The 18,674-nt window shown below is 31.9% G+C and overlaps 1 protein-coding gene across 1 annotated transcript in view; it reads left to right on the top strand.

Moving 5' to 3' along the window:
- The first annotated feature begins 13,724 nt into the window (after positions 1-13,724).
- The window catches only part of LOC121422954 (metallophosphoesterase 1 homolog), a 46,732-nt gene continuing 41,782 nt past the window's right edge, over positions 13,725-18,674 (top strand). Inside the window, exon 1 of the mRNA XM_041618196.1 lies at positions 13,725-13,868. The gene's annotated coding sequence lies outside the window, so the exon portion shown is untranslated. The remainder of the gene's footprint in view (positions 13,869-18,674) is intronic.

Raw genomic sequence — 18,674 nt, 5'->3', positions numbered from 1 at the left:
AAAACAAAATGGAAAAACCCAAATCAAAATGGAATAGCCCAAATAAAAATAGAAGTAATCTCATGATAAAAACAAAATGGAATCGCCCAATTATTATTAAAGTTATTTAAAGATAAAAAACAAAATGGAATCGCCCAACTAAAATGGAATAGCCCAAAATAAAAAATAGTAGTAATTTAATGATAAACAACAAAATGGAATCGCCCACTTATTATTGAAGTAATTTAATGACTAAAAAGAAAATGGAATCGTCAAAATGAAATGGAATAGCCCAAAATGGAAAATAGGAGCAATTTTAAGATAAAAAACAAAATGGAATAACCCATATAAAAATGGAATAGCCCAAATAAAAATAGAAGTAATCTCATAATAAAAACAAAATGGAATCGCCCAATTATTATTAAAGTAATTTAAAGAAAAAAAAAACAAAATGGAATCGCCCAAAATGAAAAAAGGAGTAATTTTATTATAAAATACAAAATGGAATAGCCCAAATAAAAATAGAAGTTATTTAATGATAAAAAAATGATATCGCCCAATTATTATTGAAGTAACTTAAAAAGAAAAAACAACATGGAATAGCCAGAATAAAAATGGAATAGCCCAAAATGTAAAATAAAAGTAATTTAATGATTAAAAACAAAATGGAATAGCCCGACTAAAATGGAATAGCCCAACATGAAAAATAGGAGTAATTTAATGATAAAAAGCAAAATGGAATCGCCCAATTATTATTAAAGTAATTTAAAGATAAAAAACAAAATGGAATCGCCCAAAATGAAAAATAACAGTAATTTAAAGATAATAAACAAAATGGAATAGTCCAAATAAAATGGAATAGCCCAAATAAAAATAGAAGTAATCTCATGATAAAAACAAAATGGAATCACCCAATTATTATTAAAGTAATTTAAAGATAAAAAACAAAATGGAATCGCCCAAAATGAAAAATAACAGTAATTTAATGATTAAAAACAAAATGGAATAGCCCGACTAAAATGGAATAGCCCAACATGAAAAATAGGAGTAATTTAATGATAAAAAGCAAAATGGAATCGCCCAATTATTATTTAAGTAATTTAAAGATAAAAAACAAAATGGAATCGCCCAAAATGAAAAATAACAGTAATTTAAAGATAATAAACAAAATGGAATAGTCCAAATAAAATGGAATAGCCCAAATAAAAATAGAAGTAATCTCATGATAAAAACAAAATGGAATCGCCAAATTATTATCAAAGTAATTTAAAGATAAAAAACAAAATGGAATCGCCCAAAATGAAAAATAACAGTAATTTAATGATTAAAAACAAAAGGGAATAACCCATATAAAAATGGAATAGCCCAAATAAAAATAGAAGTAATCTCATGATAAAAACAAAATGGAATCGCCCAATTATTATTAAAGTAATTTAAAGATAAAAAACAAAATGGAATCGCCCAAAATGAAAAATAACAGTAATTTAAAGATAATAAACAAAATGGAATAGTCCAAATAAAATGGAATAGCCCAAATAAAAATAGAAGTAATCTTATGATAAAAACGAAATGGAATCGCCCAAAATGAAAAATAACAGTAATTTAATGATTAAAAACAAAATGGAATAACCCATACTAAAATGGAATAGCCCAAAATGAAAGATAAAAGTAATTTAATGATTGAAAACAAAATGGAATCGCCCAATTATTATTGAAGTAATTTAATGACTAAAAAGAAAATGGAATAGTCCAAATAAAACTGAATAGCCCAAAATGAAAAATAAAAGTAATTTCATGATTCAAAAGAAAATGGAATAGCCCAAAACGACAAATAGGAGTAATTTTATGATAAAAAAGCAAAATGGAATCGCCCAAATGAACTGGAATAGCCCAAAATGAAAAAAAAGTAATTCAATGATAAAAAAACAATATGGAATAACCCAACTAAAATTGAATAGCCAAAAATGAAAATATGGGAGCAATTTTAAGATAAAAAACAAAATGGAAAAACCCAAATCAAAATGGAATAGCCCAAATAAAAATAGAAGTAATCTCATGATAAAAACAAAATGGAATCGCCCAATTATTATTAAAGTAATTTAAAGATAAAAAACAAAATGGAATCGCCCAACTAAAATGGAATAGCCCAAAATAAAAAATAGTAGTAATTTAATGATAAACAACAAAATGGAATCGCCCACTTATTATTGAAGTAATTTAATGACTAAAAAGAAAATGGAATCGTCGAAATGAAATGGAATAGCCCAAAATAGAAAATAGGAGCAATTTTAAGATAAAAAACAAAATAGAATAACCCATATAAAAATGGAATAGCCCAAATAAAAATAGAAGTAATCTCATGATAAAAACAAAATGGAATAGCCCAAATAAAAATAGAAGTAATCTCATGATAAAAACAAAATGGAATCGCCCAAAATGAAAAAGTAACAGTAATTTAATGATTAAAAACAAAATGGAATAACCCATATAAAAATGGAATAGCCCAAATAAAAATAGAAGTAATCTCATGATAAAAACAAAATGGAATCACCCAATTATTATTAAAGTAATTTAAAGATAAAAAACAAAATGGAATCGCCCAAAATGAAAAATAACAGTAATTTAATGATTAAAAACAAAATGGAATAGCCCGACTAAAATGGAATAGCCCAACATGAAAAATAGGAGTAATTTAATGATAAAAAGCAAAATGGAATCGCCCAATTATTATTAAAGTAATTTAAAGATAAAAAACAAAATGGAATCGCCCAAAATGAAAAATAACAGTAATTTAAAGATAATAAACAAAATGGAATAGTCCAAATAAAATGGAATAGCCCAAATAAAAATAGAAGTAATCTCATGATAAAAACAAAATGGAATCGCCCAATTATTATCAAAGTAATTTAAAGATAAAAAACAAAATGGAATCGCCCAAAATGAAAAATAACAGTAATTTAATGATTAAAAACAAAAGGGAATAACCCATATAAAAATGGAATAGCCCAAATAAAAATAGAAGTAATCTCATGATAAAAACAAAATGGAATCGCCCAATTATTATTAAAGTAATTTAAAGATAAAAAACAAAATGGAATCGCCCAAAATGAAAAATAACAGTAATTTAAAGATAATAAACAAAATGGAATAGTCCAAATAAAATGGAATAGCCCAAATAAAAATAGAAGTAATCTCATGATAAAAACAAAATGGAATCGCCCAATTATTATCAAAGTAATTTAAAGATAAAAAACAAAATGGAATCGCCCAAAATGAAAAATAACAGTAATTTAATGATTAAAAACAAAAGGGAATAACCCATATAAAAATGGAATAGCCCAAATAAAAATAGAAGTAATTTAAAGATAAAAAACAAAATGGAATCGCCCGAAATGAAAAATAACAGTAATTTAATGATTAAAAACAAAATGGAATAACCCAACTAAAATGGAATAGCCCAAAATGAAAAATAAAAGTAATTTAATGATTGAAAACAAAATGGAATAGCCCGACTAAAATGGAATAGCCCAAAATGAAAAATAGGAGTAATTTAATGATAAAAAGCAAAATGGAATCGCCCAAAATGAAAAATAACAGTAATTTAATGATTAAAAACAAAATGGAATAGCCCGACTAAAATGGAATAGCCCAAAATGAAAAATAGAAGTAATTTTAAGATAAAAAACAAAATGGAATAACCCATATAAAAATGGAATAGCCCAAATAAAAATAGAAGTAATCTCATGATAAAAACAAAATGGAATCGCCCAATTATTATTAAAGTAATTTAAAGAAAAAAAAACAAAATGGAATCGCCCAAAATGAAAAATAACAGTAATTTTATTATAAAATACAAAATGGAATAGCCCAAATAAAAATAGAAGTTATTTAATGATAAAAAAATGATATCGCCCAATTATTATTGAAGTAACTTAAAAAGAAAAAACAACATGGAATAGCCAGAATAAAAATGGAATAGCCCAAAATGTAAAATAAAAGTAATTTAATGATTAAAAAGAAAGTGGAATAACCCACCTAAAATGGAATAGCCCAAAACGACAAATAGGAGTAATTTTATGATAAAAAAAAAATGGAATCGCCCAAATAAACTGGAATAGCCCAAAATGAAAAAAAGAAGTAATCTAATGATAAAAAACAATATGGAATAACCCAACTAAAAGGGAATAGCCCAAAATGAAAAATAGGAGCAATTTTAAGATGAAAAACAAAATGGAATAACCCATATAAAAATGGAAAAGCCCAAATAAAAATAGAAGTAATCTCATGATAAAAACAAAATGGAATCGCCCAATTATTATTAAAGTAATTTAAAGATAAAAAACAAAATGGAATCGCCCAAAATGAAAAATAACAGTAATTTAATGATTAAAAACAAAATGGAATAACCCAACTAAAATGGAATAGCCCAAAATGAAAAATAACAGTAATTTAATTATTAAAAACAAAATGGAATAACCCACCAAAAATGGAATAGCCCAAAATGAAAAATAGGAGTAATTTTATGATAAAATACAAAATGGAATAGCCAAAATTAAAATAAAAGTAATCTAATGATAAAAAAACAATATGGAATAACCCAACTAAAAGGGAATAGCCCAAAATGAAAAATGGGAGCAATTTTAAGATGAAAAACAAAATGGAATAACCCATATAAAAATGGAAAAGCCCAAATAAAAATAGAAGTAATCTCATGATAAAAACAAAATGGAATCGCCCAATTATTATTAAAGTAATTTAAAGATAAAAAACAAAATGGAATCGCCCAAAATGAAAAATAACAGTAATTTAATGATTAAAAACAAAAGGGAATAACCCATATAAAAATGGAATAGCCCAAATAAAAATAGAAGTAATTTAAAGATAAAAAACAAAATGGAATCGCCCGAAATGAAAAATAACAGTAATTTAATGATTAAAAACAAAATGGAATAACCCAACTAAAATGGAATAGCCCAAAATGAAAAATAAAAGTAATTTAATGATTGAAAACAAAATGGAATAGCCCGACTAAAATGGAATAGCCCAAAATGAAAAATAGGAGTAATTTAATGATAAAAAGCAAAATGGAATCGCCCAAAATGAAAAATAACAGTAATTTAATGATTAAAAACAAAATGGAATAACCCAACTAAAATGGAATAGCCGAAAATGAAAAATAGAAGCAATTTTAAGATAAAAAAACAAAATGGAATAACCCATATAAAAATGGAATAGCCGAAAAAAAAATAGAAGTAATCTCATAATAAAAACAAAATGGAATCGCCCAATTATTATTAAAGTAATTTAAAGAAAAAAACAACAAAATGGAATCGCCCAAAAGGAAAAAAGGAGTAATTTTATTATAAAATACAAAATGGAATAGCCCAAATAAAAATAGAAGTTATTTAATGATAAAAAAATGATATCGCCCAATTATTATTGAAGTAACTTAAAAAGAAAAAACAACATGGAATAGCCAGAATAAAAATGGAATAGCCCAAAATGTAAAATAAAAGTAATTTATTGATTAAAAAGAAAATGGAATAACCCACCTAAAATGGAATAGCCCAAAACGACAAATAGGAGTAATTTTATGATAAAAAAAACCAAAATGGAATAACCCAACTAAACGGGAATAGCCCAAAATGAAAAAAAGAAGTAATCTAATGATAAAAAACAATATGGAATAACCCAACTAAAAGGGAATAGCCCAAAATGAAAAATAGGAGCAATTTTAAGATGAAAAACAAAATGGAATAACCCATATAAAAATGGAAAAACTCAAATAAAAATAGAAGTAATCTCATGATAAAAACAAAATGGAATCGCCCAATTATTATTAAAGTAATTTAAAGATAAAAAACCAAATGGAATCGCCCAAAATGAAAAATAACAGTAATTTAATGATTAAAAACAAAATGGAATAACCCACCTAAAATGGAATAGCCCAAAATGAAAAATAACAGTAATTTAATGATTAAAAACAAAATGGAATAACCCAACAAAAATGGAATAGCCCAAAATGAAAAATAGGAGTAATTTTATGATAAAATACAAAATGGAATAGCCAAAATTAAAATTAAAGTAATCTAATGATAAAAAAACAATATGGAATAACCCAACTAAAAGGGAATAGCCCAAAATGAAAAATAGGAGCAATTTTAAGATGAAAAACAAAATGGAATAACCCATATAAAAATGGAAAAGCCCAAATAAAAATAGAAGTAATCTAAAGATAAAAACAAAATGGAATCGCCCAATTATTATTAAAGTAATTTAAAGATAAAAAACAAAATGGAATCGCCCAAAATGAAAAAATAACAGTAATTTAATGATTAAAAACAAAATGGAATAACCCACCAAAAATGGAATAGCCCAAAATGAAAAATAGGAGTAATTTTATGATAAAATACAAAATGGAATAGCCAAAATTAAAATAGAACTAATCTAATGATAAAAAATGGAATCGCCCAATTATTATTGAAGTAATTTAAAGAGAAAAAACAAAATGGAATAGCCAAAAAGAAAATGGAATAACCCACCTAAAATGGAATAGCCCAAAACGACAAATAGGAGTAATTTTATGATAAAAAACAAAATGGAATAGCCTAAATAAAAATGGAATAGCCCAAAATGTAAAATAAAAGTAATTTAGTGATTAAAAAGAAAATGGAATAACCCAACTAAAATTGAATAGCCCAAAATTAAAATTAGGAGCAATTTTAAGATAAAAAACAAAATGGAATAGCCCAAATAAAAATTGAAGTAACCTCATGATAAAAACAAAATGGAATCGCCCAATTATTATTAAAGTAATTTAAAGATAAAAAACAAAATGGAATCGCCGAAAATGAAAAATAACAGTAATTTAATGAATAAAAAACAAAAGGGAATAACCCATATAAAAATGGAATAGCCCAAAATGAAAAATAAAAGTAATTTAATGATTGAAAACAAAATGGTATAGCCCGACTAAAATGGAATAGCCCAAAATAAAAAATAGTAATTTAATGATAAAAAAAAATGGAATCGCCCAATTATTATTGAAGTAATTTAAAGATAATAAACAAATTGGAATAATCCAAATGAAATGGAATAGCCAAAAATGAAAAATAAAAGTAATTTCATGATTAAAAACAAAATGGAACAATCCAAATGAAATGGAATAGCCCAAAATGAAAAATAAAAGTAATTTCATGATTAAAAACAAAATGGAATAACCCATCAAAAATGGAATGGCCCAAAATGAAAAATAGAAGTAATCTCATGATAAAAACAAAATGGAATCGCCCAATTATTATTAAAGTAATTTAAAGATAAAAAACAAAATGGAATCGCCCAAAATGAAAAAGAACAGTAATTTAATGATTAAAAACAAAATGGAATAACCCACCAAAAATGGAATAGCCCAAAATGAAAAATAGGAGTAATTTTATGATAAAATACAAAATGGAATAGCCCAAAATAAAAAATAAAAGTAATTTAATGATTAAAAAGAAAATGGAATAACCCACCTAAAATGGAAAAGCCCAAAATGAAAAATAGGAGTAATTTTATGATAAAAAACAAAATGGAATCGCTCAATTAAACTGGAATAGCCCAAAATGAAAAAAAAGTAGTAATTTAATGATAAAAAAACAAAATGGAATAAAAAAAAGGAATAGCCCAAATAAAAATAGAAGTAATCTAATGATAAAAAGAAAATGGAATCGCCCATTTATTATTGAAGTAATTTAATGATAAATAACAAAATGGAATCACACAAATAAAATGGAATAGCTCAAAATGAAAAATAGAAGTAATTTAATGATAAAAAAAATGGAATCGCCCAAATAAAAATAGAAGTAATTTAATGATAAAAAACTAAATAGAATAACCCAACAAAAATGGAATAGCCCAAACAAAAATAGGAGTAATCTAATGATAAAAAAGTGGAATTGCCCAATTATTATTGAAATAATTTAACGATGAAAAAATTTATGCATGGCCAAAATCCTCGCTCGTTTGACTACGATTGTAGAGCATTTAGCTTTAGCACCGCTATCCATTGGTGCATTAGATTTTCATTTTCAGTTTAATTTTTGATACTTACACTGGTAAAACATCTCTTCGGGACGTCATATATATGGACCTTCAGAAAATCAAACTTGGCCTTGATCCAGTGGTCCCTCTCTGTCAGTTCAGTGGCCCCATCCCCCGATTTTTTTTTCAGGATCCTCCCATACCGGCTCCTGATAGATTTGTATCATGTCGACAACACGATAACTGAAAAGCCAAAAATATTAATAAAGGTAAGTATATTTTATTTCAAAATATCACCAGAAGTAAATACAAATTTAAAATAATGAAAATTTACCAAAAAACATAATCTTATCACAAAAAAATTATTTTCTTTTTTTATTTATAAAATATTTCAATATTAATGTTTTAACCATACCACTTTTCCCCATAGCCTCTGCCTTTTCGTTCAAGAGGAGAGTCTTCTTTTGGCTGTCTTTGTATGCAGCCAGCTTCCTGTTGTATATGACCGGGTTTGCCTCCAACCACTCCACCATGTCTTCCTCTTTTTCAGCGCTGAGGTCAGTGAAGATCTTAGGCTTGGAGGACTCTCTCTTCCTCGCGCCAGAGGTCACAGAGGCCACAGATGTCTGCTTGAAACGTCATCAAGACGTGGAGGAGGAAGAGAGGAGGCACAGAGTCCTGGGGTTCACTGCCACTGGGTTTGTGTGACTCTTCTACAACTTCCTTCAGTTCCCTCTCTCTTCTCTTGGGTGCCTGCTGTTGTTTATTCTTCTTTCTTGGCGGCATGATGCTGTTCGTCTGAACTCTGGAGTATGAATGTTGACCTGCTAGATCATTATGCTCAAGCTTCGGAGACGTAGGTACAACGTGTCACAATCTGCGCGGACGTAGAGAGAACGTAGCGGGAGCCGTTTCGACGCCGCACGAACGGCGCCTGCGCGGACAATGAACTCGGTGGGAACACCACTTACGCACCATGAACGTATCAAGGACGTAGCGCAGACGTAGCATGCACGGGACGATTTCCTTTTTTTTTCGAAAACAAGGAAGTTATCGCTACGTCCCTGCCATTTTTTCGGAATTTCAAGGACGTAGCGGGAACTTCCTCCGTGTTTCTTTATTTAAAACGCGCTTGAAATATTTACTTTCGCGCTCCCATCATAAATATAGGAAAATACCCAATTACCCATCCAATTCATGATTTACAAAACATTAATATATGTCCCATTTTTAGGTCTGATTTTGATTTGATTATTTATATACCTATCCTGTTCATGATTACAAAAATTGGTTAGAATGTCCAATTTTTAGGTCGGCGTGACAAAATTTTTCAGCACGCGCTTGCTTATATACGCATCTCGTTTAGGGTCACAAGTAGCTACAGGAGGGGGGGTGACTGGGGGGCACGTGCCCCCCCCCCTGAGATTTGATGTGCCCCCAGATGCCCCCCCTGAAAAAATTGGCAGAGCAAAAAAAAGGGGGAGAAAGAAGAAAAGAAAAAAGAAGAAGAAAGACAGAAGGAAAAAGAAGAAGAGGAAAATAAAAGGAGGAAGACGAGTGAATGAACTAATGTGAGGGGAAGACTTTAAAAAAAAACCCAAATCTTTCATTAAACTATATAATTTTTTTGCTTGCGCTACGCGCCAGAACTGCCTGATCGATGAGATTCATATCTTGCTCAATAGGCTAATATGGAGCAAGTTTTGAAGTCAATAATATAAAAAAATATTTTAGCTTGGACATCGAGCTTTCATTGTGTGTTTTCATTTACAAATTTAAGTGCTCTGTAAAATGTCCGTTCTATGGTCTACATCAGCATTTTAAGCTCACGCTGCGTGTGGTCACATTGTTTGATTTGCCAAGTTCATATTGTCTACGTGTATTCCATAATGTTCTATTAAACAAATGTATTCAGAATGCCCGGATTCAAGGTCTAAATCTAAAACATGCACGATAGCCTGCATGTCCAGTTTCACATCAGAATATCAATAATTGTCTGCTCACGCTTCACGATCGCATTATTAATGATAGCCAATTAACTATATCCTATTTATGATTTACAAAATATGAATAGAGTGTCCCGCTTTTAGGTCTAAAGTCTCAATTTTCTTCCTCTCGCGCTTCCCGGTCGCATCAATTGTTTAGTTTCATACCTATCCCATTTATTAATACAAAAATTGCTTAGAATGATGATTTTTTTTTAGGTCGGAATGTAAAAAAAAATTTGCCCGCGCTTTGCGCTCGCATTATATACCGTCTTCGTGGGTAACTGCAAGCAGTCCTTAACAGGTCCCTTTCGATAATGCTAGAATAGTTAATAAAATTTTCTACTCGCGCTTGGCGTTCGCAGTAACCATCTAGTTACACACGAATCTTGTTACATAACATTGCCCATAATATTCAATTTTCAGGACAAAATACATGAAAGACGAAAAAAAATAAATAAATTGCTCGCGCTCCGCGCTCGCATTTTATATAAGGCTTATGAGATTATTTAATGTTATATGTTGTTTTATAAGAATAAAAATAAGAAGTGACTGATCGGGGAAATATATAGGTGAAGATAATTTCGGGCCCCGTCCCCTATTGGCAAAAGTCGGATCCGCCCTTGTGACACATACACACCGGAAAAAATGGCCGGTGCCGCCCCCCCCCCCTGAAAAAGCAAGGACCTCCCAGTGCCCCCAGGAAAAAAAATCCTAGCTAGACAAGCATTGCTCAAAATATTCAATATTTCATAATATATTTGCATATGTGAGTGTTAGTTTTGTGTGATCAAGTGTTCAGTGGCGTACCGTGAGTCACGGCATGGGGGGGGGGGGGGGACACCGGCAAAAGTTTGAGTCACTCAGTGAGCGCGCAAAGCGCACTCAGTTGTCAGGTTTGGGCTTATTGACCTTAAAGAGAAATTTTAAGGACTGTGCCCTTAAACGGATAAGTAATTTATCTCACTGATCAAAATAAGCGTGAGCTGAACATTTTTGATATTCAGACCTAAAAAGGGACATAATAAGCAACAAAATGAAAAAAAAATCTGTCTCTCTGAACAACAATGCGAGAGCAAATCGCGAGATGAAATTTTTGTATTTATTGACCCCAAACAGAGACAGTTTAAGGATTTTTTTTTTGAAATCAAATAAGAGGATACATATCTCACCATACTCATCTAACTTGAGTGCCAAGCGCTTGCTGATTTTGTGAGAAAACATGAAACACTTTTTGTAGTCATTGTAATTTAAAATACGCATCTCACTAATCAAATATTGCGAGCGCGAAGCGCGAGCTGAAAATTTTGTATATATTGGCCCCAAAAAGGGATCGTTTAAAGACTATTTCTTTTTTTAGAATCCATTAAGAGTATACATATCTCACCATAGTCATCTAATGCGAGTGATAAGCGATGGCTGATTTTGTAAGAATCACATCCAAACACATGCAGAGTTTTTTGGTAGTCATAGTAATCATGATTATCATATACGCATCTCACTAGCGCAAAGTGCGAGCTGAAAATGTAAGAAATTCAGATCTGAAGAGGGGCATTCTAAGGCTTGTTTGCCGGAATCAACTAAGACCATACGTATTTCTCTAACCAAATGATGCGAGCGCGAAGCGAGAGCTGAAATTTTTTGACATTTAGATTAGAAAAAGAAACATTTTAGGGTCCGATTTTAGGAATTCATGAAGAGCAGACATATCTCATCAATCCACTAATTCGAACGTATGCACGGACAGGGAATTTTTTTATATGCAGGCCTTAAAATTGGGCAATCACTTTAAGTAGTCATGAAAAAGAAGCATATGTCACTACATAAAACAATAATAACTCTTAGTGGGATGAATTATATTTAGTGCATATTGACTTGAAAACGGGACGTTTTAGTAGAACATGATTATATATCTCGTTAAACAGACAATGCGAGTACCAGGAATAATGAACAAATAGGCCCTGAGCAAATAATGCTTTCTTAAGTTTTTAAACATACTTTGTAATATAACATAACATATATAATAATGTACAATAATTTCTTCTTTCCCACTACGTTTGTTTCTTCTCCCACTTTTCTCCCTTTTCTCCTTTTTTTGCCAGCCGATGGGGGGGGGGGAGGAACACGTGCCCCCATGCCCCCCGTAGTTACGCCACTGCAAGTGTCTATGGAATGGTGATTCATCGATTTGCCCCCCCCCCATCTGAAAAATGGATCGACGCCCATGCTGAAGGAAAACTTTTTTATTCAATAACAATGAACATGTATAAGAAAAATCCGATAAAAAAATTATATAGTCACGTGTACATAGGCTTACGATAATCAGTTCTATATATTATGATCTTCTTAGTACACTCTTTCCTTATCATTGTGATAATAAATGAATTGAAATGCATTTACTCACTGTCAGGAACATTTACATGATATAGTACACCACTTTATGAACGAAAACATTAAACAAATTTTTATAACTGGAGCTATCATAATAGCAAGATGCTTATTGAGGTATAGCCCCAAATAATCAAATGTCATTATCATCTGATTTTTCAATAAAACAATGAATCACAATATTAATCATTAAATTCAGTATTAATTCTATTTATTACTGGTACAGAAAATTGCGGTCATCTTGAGTGAACATTATTAAATGGTTTAATATTATAATATTTAATTGTAAATTATGGGAAAGTGATAGGTAAACACATGCAGGCCATCCCCCATCTGAGATATTTTTGTTGTTGATATATCCAAGCCCCTCGTGACCGACGTTTAACTTTTATTGTTAAGGATGAAATCAACTAAACGACAAGTGAAAATACGTAAGTTTTAATCAGTCCTTTCGACGAGTGAAATATTTACTCGAGTTTTTTTTAGAGAGTATAATATTTGGTAACTTTTGCAAATACCAATTATTATTCACCCTTTTAAATTATATTTGACTAAAGAAATCAAGACATGGAACTCTTTGCCAATCAAGCTTTTAAATATTTCAACCCTCTAATAGAAGCATGTCAAGCGGTTGAATGTCAAATGAAATAGGCAATTTTAAGAATAAACTTTCAGTAGGCCCAGGCTATTTATAACATATATATATTGTAAAGAAATGGATGAAGAGAACAATGGTAGGCGTAGCTTAAATCAAGGTTCCCCAGAGCTATCTACCATTGTTCTCTTCATCCATTTCTTTACAATATTTAAATAAAAAAGAGTTGCCAAAAAGCTGTTGTACATGTAAAGCTTTACACACACACACACACACACACATATATATATATATATATAAAATATCACGTATTGGCTTCTGTAAGGTTACAAAATATGCTGAAGATAATGCTTTCATTGCCAATAAAGTTTTTATTGTTTACTCGAATTTTTGACGGTCCACCGTCTTCTTCAGGAGTATATACAGTGTGTAACATTATTGCCCACATTATTGGCAATGAAAGCATTATCTTCAGCATATTTTGTTATATATATATACATATATATATATATATATATATATATATATATATATATATATATATATAATTTTGATGGCTTTGCATCCTATTATTTTCTTACTTGAATACTCTCCCTCTCCCTCACTTTCCATTTCTGCCCTTTCTTCTCAACCCTTCATCATTATCTACTTTCTGTTCTACATTCCAAGTCACCTCTATTCGTCACTTTCAAATTATATAAAAAGGGCTTGATTGTTCTCAGACATATTCCGGAAGAGCGCCAGCTTTTGACTCATCTTTATCGAAGCAAAGTAGATTATTTTCTGCTCACCTCGGCTTAATTTGGGTAGATAATTGTTCATTTTGACAAAGTGCATACAACACAGCCAGCAGTCATTCATGTGAAGATGATCGAGTTGCCGATCAAGTTTCAGCTGAGGTGAGTTAAGTATTCTTTTGAAAGAAATGTTGGACCTATTGTTCAACATTTCAAAAAATACTGCAGACTTGAATTTGTTTTTAGTTCAGCTCAGTCCCATGTGTGAATTTACGTGCTGGTGTTCTATTGACATGATTGTTATGAAACATTGATTGTGGACCCACTCCTAGTACCAATGAGGTCCAAACATTAACATGTATGGACCTCATAGGCGACATTACCCAAAATTATGGGTTAGACAATTCAGTTCTGATTTCAAACCCAAGACTTTGGTAAATGTACGCCTTAATACAAATTGGAGTTATGCGATATGACTTTCATTTGGTGGGAAGCTTTAAATGCTTCAAAAAATGAGTTGAAATTAAAATGAATTACTATTAAACTTACATTTCAGGCCCTTTTTGTTGATTTTCGGTGAGCGTTCCACACAGCTGCGACGAGTGATCAACTCCGAAGTGATACGCGAACTGGTCAGCTGATCGGTCAGGTGATCGGTAGATTATCTTTTTGTCAGACGTTCATAATTTATGTAAAGCGTATCAATCTTCAGTATCTTGATTCCAAAGTATCAGTATTGCAGATAAATGTCATTATTGATTGGAATCAGTGGCGGATCGGGGGGGTGGGGGTGAGCATTTCTGCCCGATCCCCCTATTGAGATTTGTAGTAAATATTTTGGAATTAAATACGTTGTTCATACTAGTTATGCGACCCCTCCCTTATGATGATCACAGCATTATTTGTAATGGGGATATTTCGTTCATATTCTTGTCTCTTCTTTCTCTTTTTAGCCTTTTTTTGCTTGTTAAAACCTTTTTTCCTTTTTTTGGGGGGGGGGGCTCGCCAAATTTTACGTGGGTCAAAATTACCTTCATTTTTTTAGTGACAATCTTTTTTTCATTTGTCCAGTTCTACGCGAGACAAAATTACCTTCGATCATTATTATAGTTAAAAACTTTTTTCGATTTTTTATTTATTTTTTTTGGGGGGAGGTTGCCAAATATCACGCGAACGTTTTTCAGCTTTTACTGTTTTATTCGACTTATAATCAAATATTAAATGGGGCTTACCACAGTTTTTTTTAAAGTCAATTCATAAGAATATTCCTCCTCGGGATTTGAGCTTTCTTTCATGAAATATCAATTTTTTTCATGATTACCAAAAATACTTAAAATTTTTTATCGGTGTATGCCTATAAAGCTTTAGCTCACGCGTTGCGCCTGCCATATTTTAATGCTGATCAACTTTATGCTTTTAATGAATTCCTAAAAACAATAAATTCTCAGATCATCAATTTTGTCGCAATCGAATAATTCGATTGCGTCTCTCTATCAGTTTTGAATATTTATAAAAAATATCAGCTTGTGCTTTTTGCTCATAATATTTTGATTAGTAAATTCTTCTCTTATATAATCGAGTCGGATAGATAGATAGATAACTAGAGAGAGAGAGTTGGGGGGGGGGGGTCCCTCAGCTACTTGTCCTCGCTTATTTGTTATTATGCTCATGTTGTGAGAGCTTTGTGTTTTCACATTTTTTTCTTTTTCAACCTTTTTATTGTCTCGGAGCTTCCCTCTATTTCTTTACACTATATAATGTAGTCCTTTTTACCTCATTGTTTCAATCATTGGCGGCGGAAGCCCCAAATTTTAGGAGGGGACAACCTAAAAAATTTTGACAAGCAAAAAAAAAAGGCTCTCAACCCAAACATTTTAGGGGGGACGTAGGAAAATAAATTGACAAGGAAAAAAAAAAAAAAAAGGTCAACAAATTTAGGGGGGAACGTCCCCGCTTCCGCCGCCTATGGTTTCAATTCTTTTTTTGTTCTCATTTCAATGAAAACATCATTATTAAACTGACGTAGAAGACTTTATTACGAAATTTTGACATTGTTTTGTTTCATTTGTTTGGCTTTCTTTTTTTCTTCTTACTTTTTCCCTTTCCTTATTTTCTCTTCAGTATTTCATTTTATGAGGTATCCGCCAATTTATACAACACCAAGCATATAGAGGCGGATAATCAGTGAGGGAGCATGACGGTGTGCCGCTCTAAAAAAAAAAGGAGGAATATTGGAAGAAAAAAAAAGAAGAAGGGATGGGGAAAAATAAAGAAAAAAAAAAGATGATGATGGCAATGACGATGATGAAAATTATCTTGGTGATGATGATGGTTGTGGTGACGGTTGTGGTGATGATGATGGTGATGCTAATGATAGTGGTGATGATGATGATGACGAGATGTAATTTTGTTATTTTGTCTTTGAAAAAATTAAGTAGTGCAAAGTTGAATTCATTTAAAGTTTATTATGAAAATAGCAGAAAAAAAATTGGTATGCGTTCGAGGAAAATCCATCCCCCACCAATTTTTTTCAAAGGTAAGATTTTTTTTTTGCCCGGGGGGGGGGCCACTTCCATTCACGAGTGGATACCATGCGCGACCATGGGGTCTCGAAAAGCACCCTAAACACGTAATTTCCATATTCTGAAAATGCACCCCTTAACAAGTATTGGCGTGTGAAACCCTACCCTTAACAAGTATTGGAAACAAAACGATACTCTTGGCAAATATTCCCTGAAATGAACCCCTAAACAAGTACAGGAATGTTTTATTGTTACGGGTCCTTCGGTCGTCGGCTTTACCTTATTTGGTTTAGTACGACCCCACCTTCTACACCTCGCGCAAATCGGACTCTAAACACGAAGTGTTGGAGCAAAAAGGACATCCTTTATAAAACATTTTGATTTTGTTTTATCATCCCCGCAAATTAGACCCTAAACACGACGGGTTTCCTAGCGAATTAATAGATACCCTTTTTTCGTTATTTTTGACACCCTTATCACGTTACGTAGGTAACGTGCCCTATCGTGAAAAGGACATCCTTTTTACGTGTTTTTTTGGTCGCGCATGGTATCCACTCGTCAATGTAAGTGGCCCCCCCCCCCCCGGGTTTTTTTGTGACGGCGTAGGCCTTTGCAAGCAGCTATTATTATGGTAAAAACGTAAATGAAATGTCAAGAAATACATGATAATGATTTTTATGGTACATTTTAGTAGTATATCAATTCATACTTGTTATCAAAAAGAAAAAAGTGGGTCGTTACGGACCATTAAAAATGGGAAATTTGGGCATTTTATATTTAGGAAAGAGCAACTGCTCGTTATAGACGTCATTCTATTTTATTCTATCAACTTCATTTTTTGTCAAATAACACCTTCATCGATATTTTGAAATGATTTTTCTCATATTTTCATCATCTTTTTATCAGGGTGAAATTCCCCTTTAATTTACAAAACAGATTCGCAAACAGTATCAAGAGTAGTGGGAGGCAAGGGTGGAAATCTAAGGTAGGGGACCAGGGGCTGGAAAACAGGCAAAAAAAAACAAAAACAAACTAACAAAAAAAAACAAAAAGGAAGGTTTATCACCCCCAAAAGAAGGTTGTCTCGTCCAAAATACATGTTTTACTTCGATTTAAATGATGTAGGCCTATTTCTTTCCATCATATATAAAAGAAAAAAAATAGTAGGGGGACATTTTATAATGTGCCCCTACTATTTTGGGTTAGGGGGAAGTGTCCCCCTGGGATTTGCGCCCGTGTGGGTGGGGGGTGTTGCACCTCCTTTCGGAATCATTATGGAACAGTGTGAATAGTCGCTGTGATTTCGATCTCATACCTATAAAAAAAATAGAACAGAAGAACGCCTTGACCACAGGCCAAAATGCCTAACAATTTTTCCGCGGCATTAGCGACTCTCGTAAGGGGCGCTCCATTTATAAATAAAGTTGCATGTGTAGCTGTCTATGGCGACAGAATTTATAGCAGAATTGAAGCCAGAAGCGTGGGAATTTTCAAGAAAATTCAAGAAAAGAACCGGTGAGTACCGATTTAACAGTACTAATCTAATTAGTTACATGTATTGAATTATAAGAATATTCAATTTTTCGTGAAACAAAACTTAGTTCTAAGCTAGGGCGGCCCAAATGCGCGTGAGTGGAGTCCCAGTTTCTTAACACGGGTAAGTATTGCGTAGTCGCCTAGAGTGTGTGGACCCACCTAACAGTTAGCCTGGAGTAGCCAGGCGGCTTCTTGAGAGTAAAACTCATTTATTGACGTAGGCTTACTCTCAATGAAGCCAGGGGCGGTATTCTGAACATTGTCTTTTCTCCATATTTTATCTTATCTCAGAGATATGACAAAATTGGTATTCTGGTGGATGTCATAACTTTTGTCACAAAAATTGTCATAAATTTTGTCTCTTCTCTTTAGCGCGCAGCAAAAATACGCGGCTTTAAATGCGCGTAATCCTTTATACAAGCAAAAGATATGACAAAAGTTATGACAGGGGGGTAGCAGTCATAAATTTTGTCATATCTTTTAGTACCAAATATCCCGATACCCTGCCGACTGAATGTCAAGCAAACAATTATATTATTTAGATTAGATTGTGGTATTACTATTATTTCACTCATCTTCCATGACAATTTTCAAAATTATTTTTTCATGCTACAATTAGTTAGGCCCTACATGTTTATTCCTCCTTTTTTTTATCAGTTTTCCTTACTTTTATACTTCTCTAAAATTCTTCACAGTTCCCTGCCTCTCTTTGTAATTAAGCGCATCAATATACGCGTAGTTGCGCGATGCCAGCAACTGTTTTGGGGATACGCCCTACCTGCCACGGGGCTTTCCTATTGGCTAGAAGGGCTCCAACTGGGAACTAACGATGACTTTGATTGGCTCGCTTCCGAAAAGATGGGTGGGAACTGTGAGAGATATGACAGGGAAAAGACAATGTTCAGAATAC

This window comes from Lytechinus variegatus, chromosome 10 (assembly GCF_018143015.1).
Source record: "Lytechinus variegatus isolate NC3 chromosome 10, Lvar_3.0, whole genome shotgun sequence".
NCBI classification, from domain to species: Eukaryota; Metazoa; Echinodermata; class Echinoidea; order Temnopleuroida; family Toxopneustidae; genus Lytechinus; species Lytechinus variegatus.
Note: the sequence above shows the minus strand (reverse complement) of the source record. Positions and strands in the feature narration are given on the sequence as shown.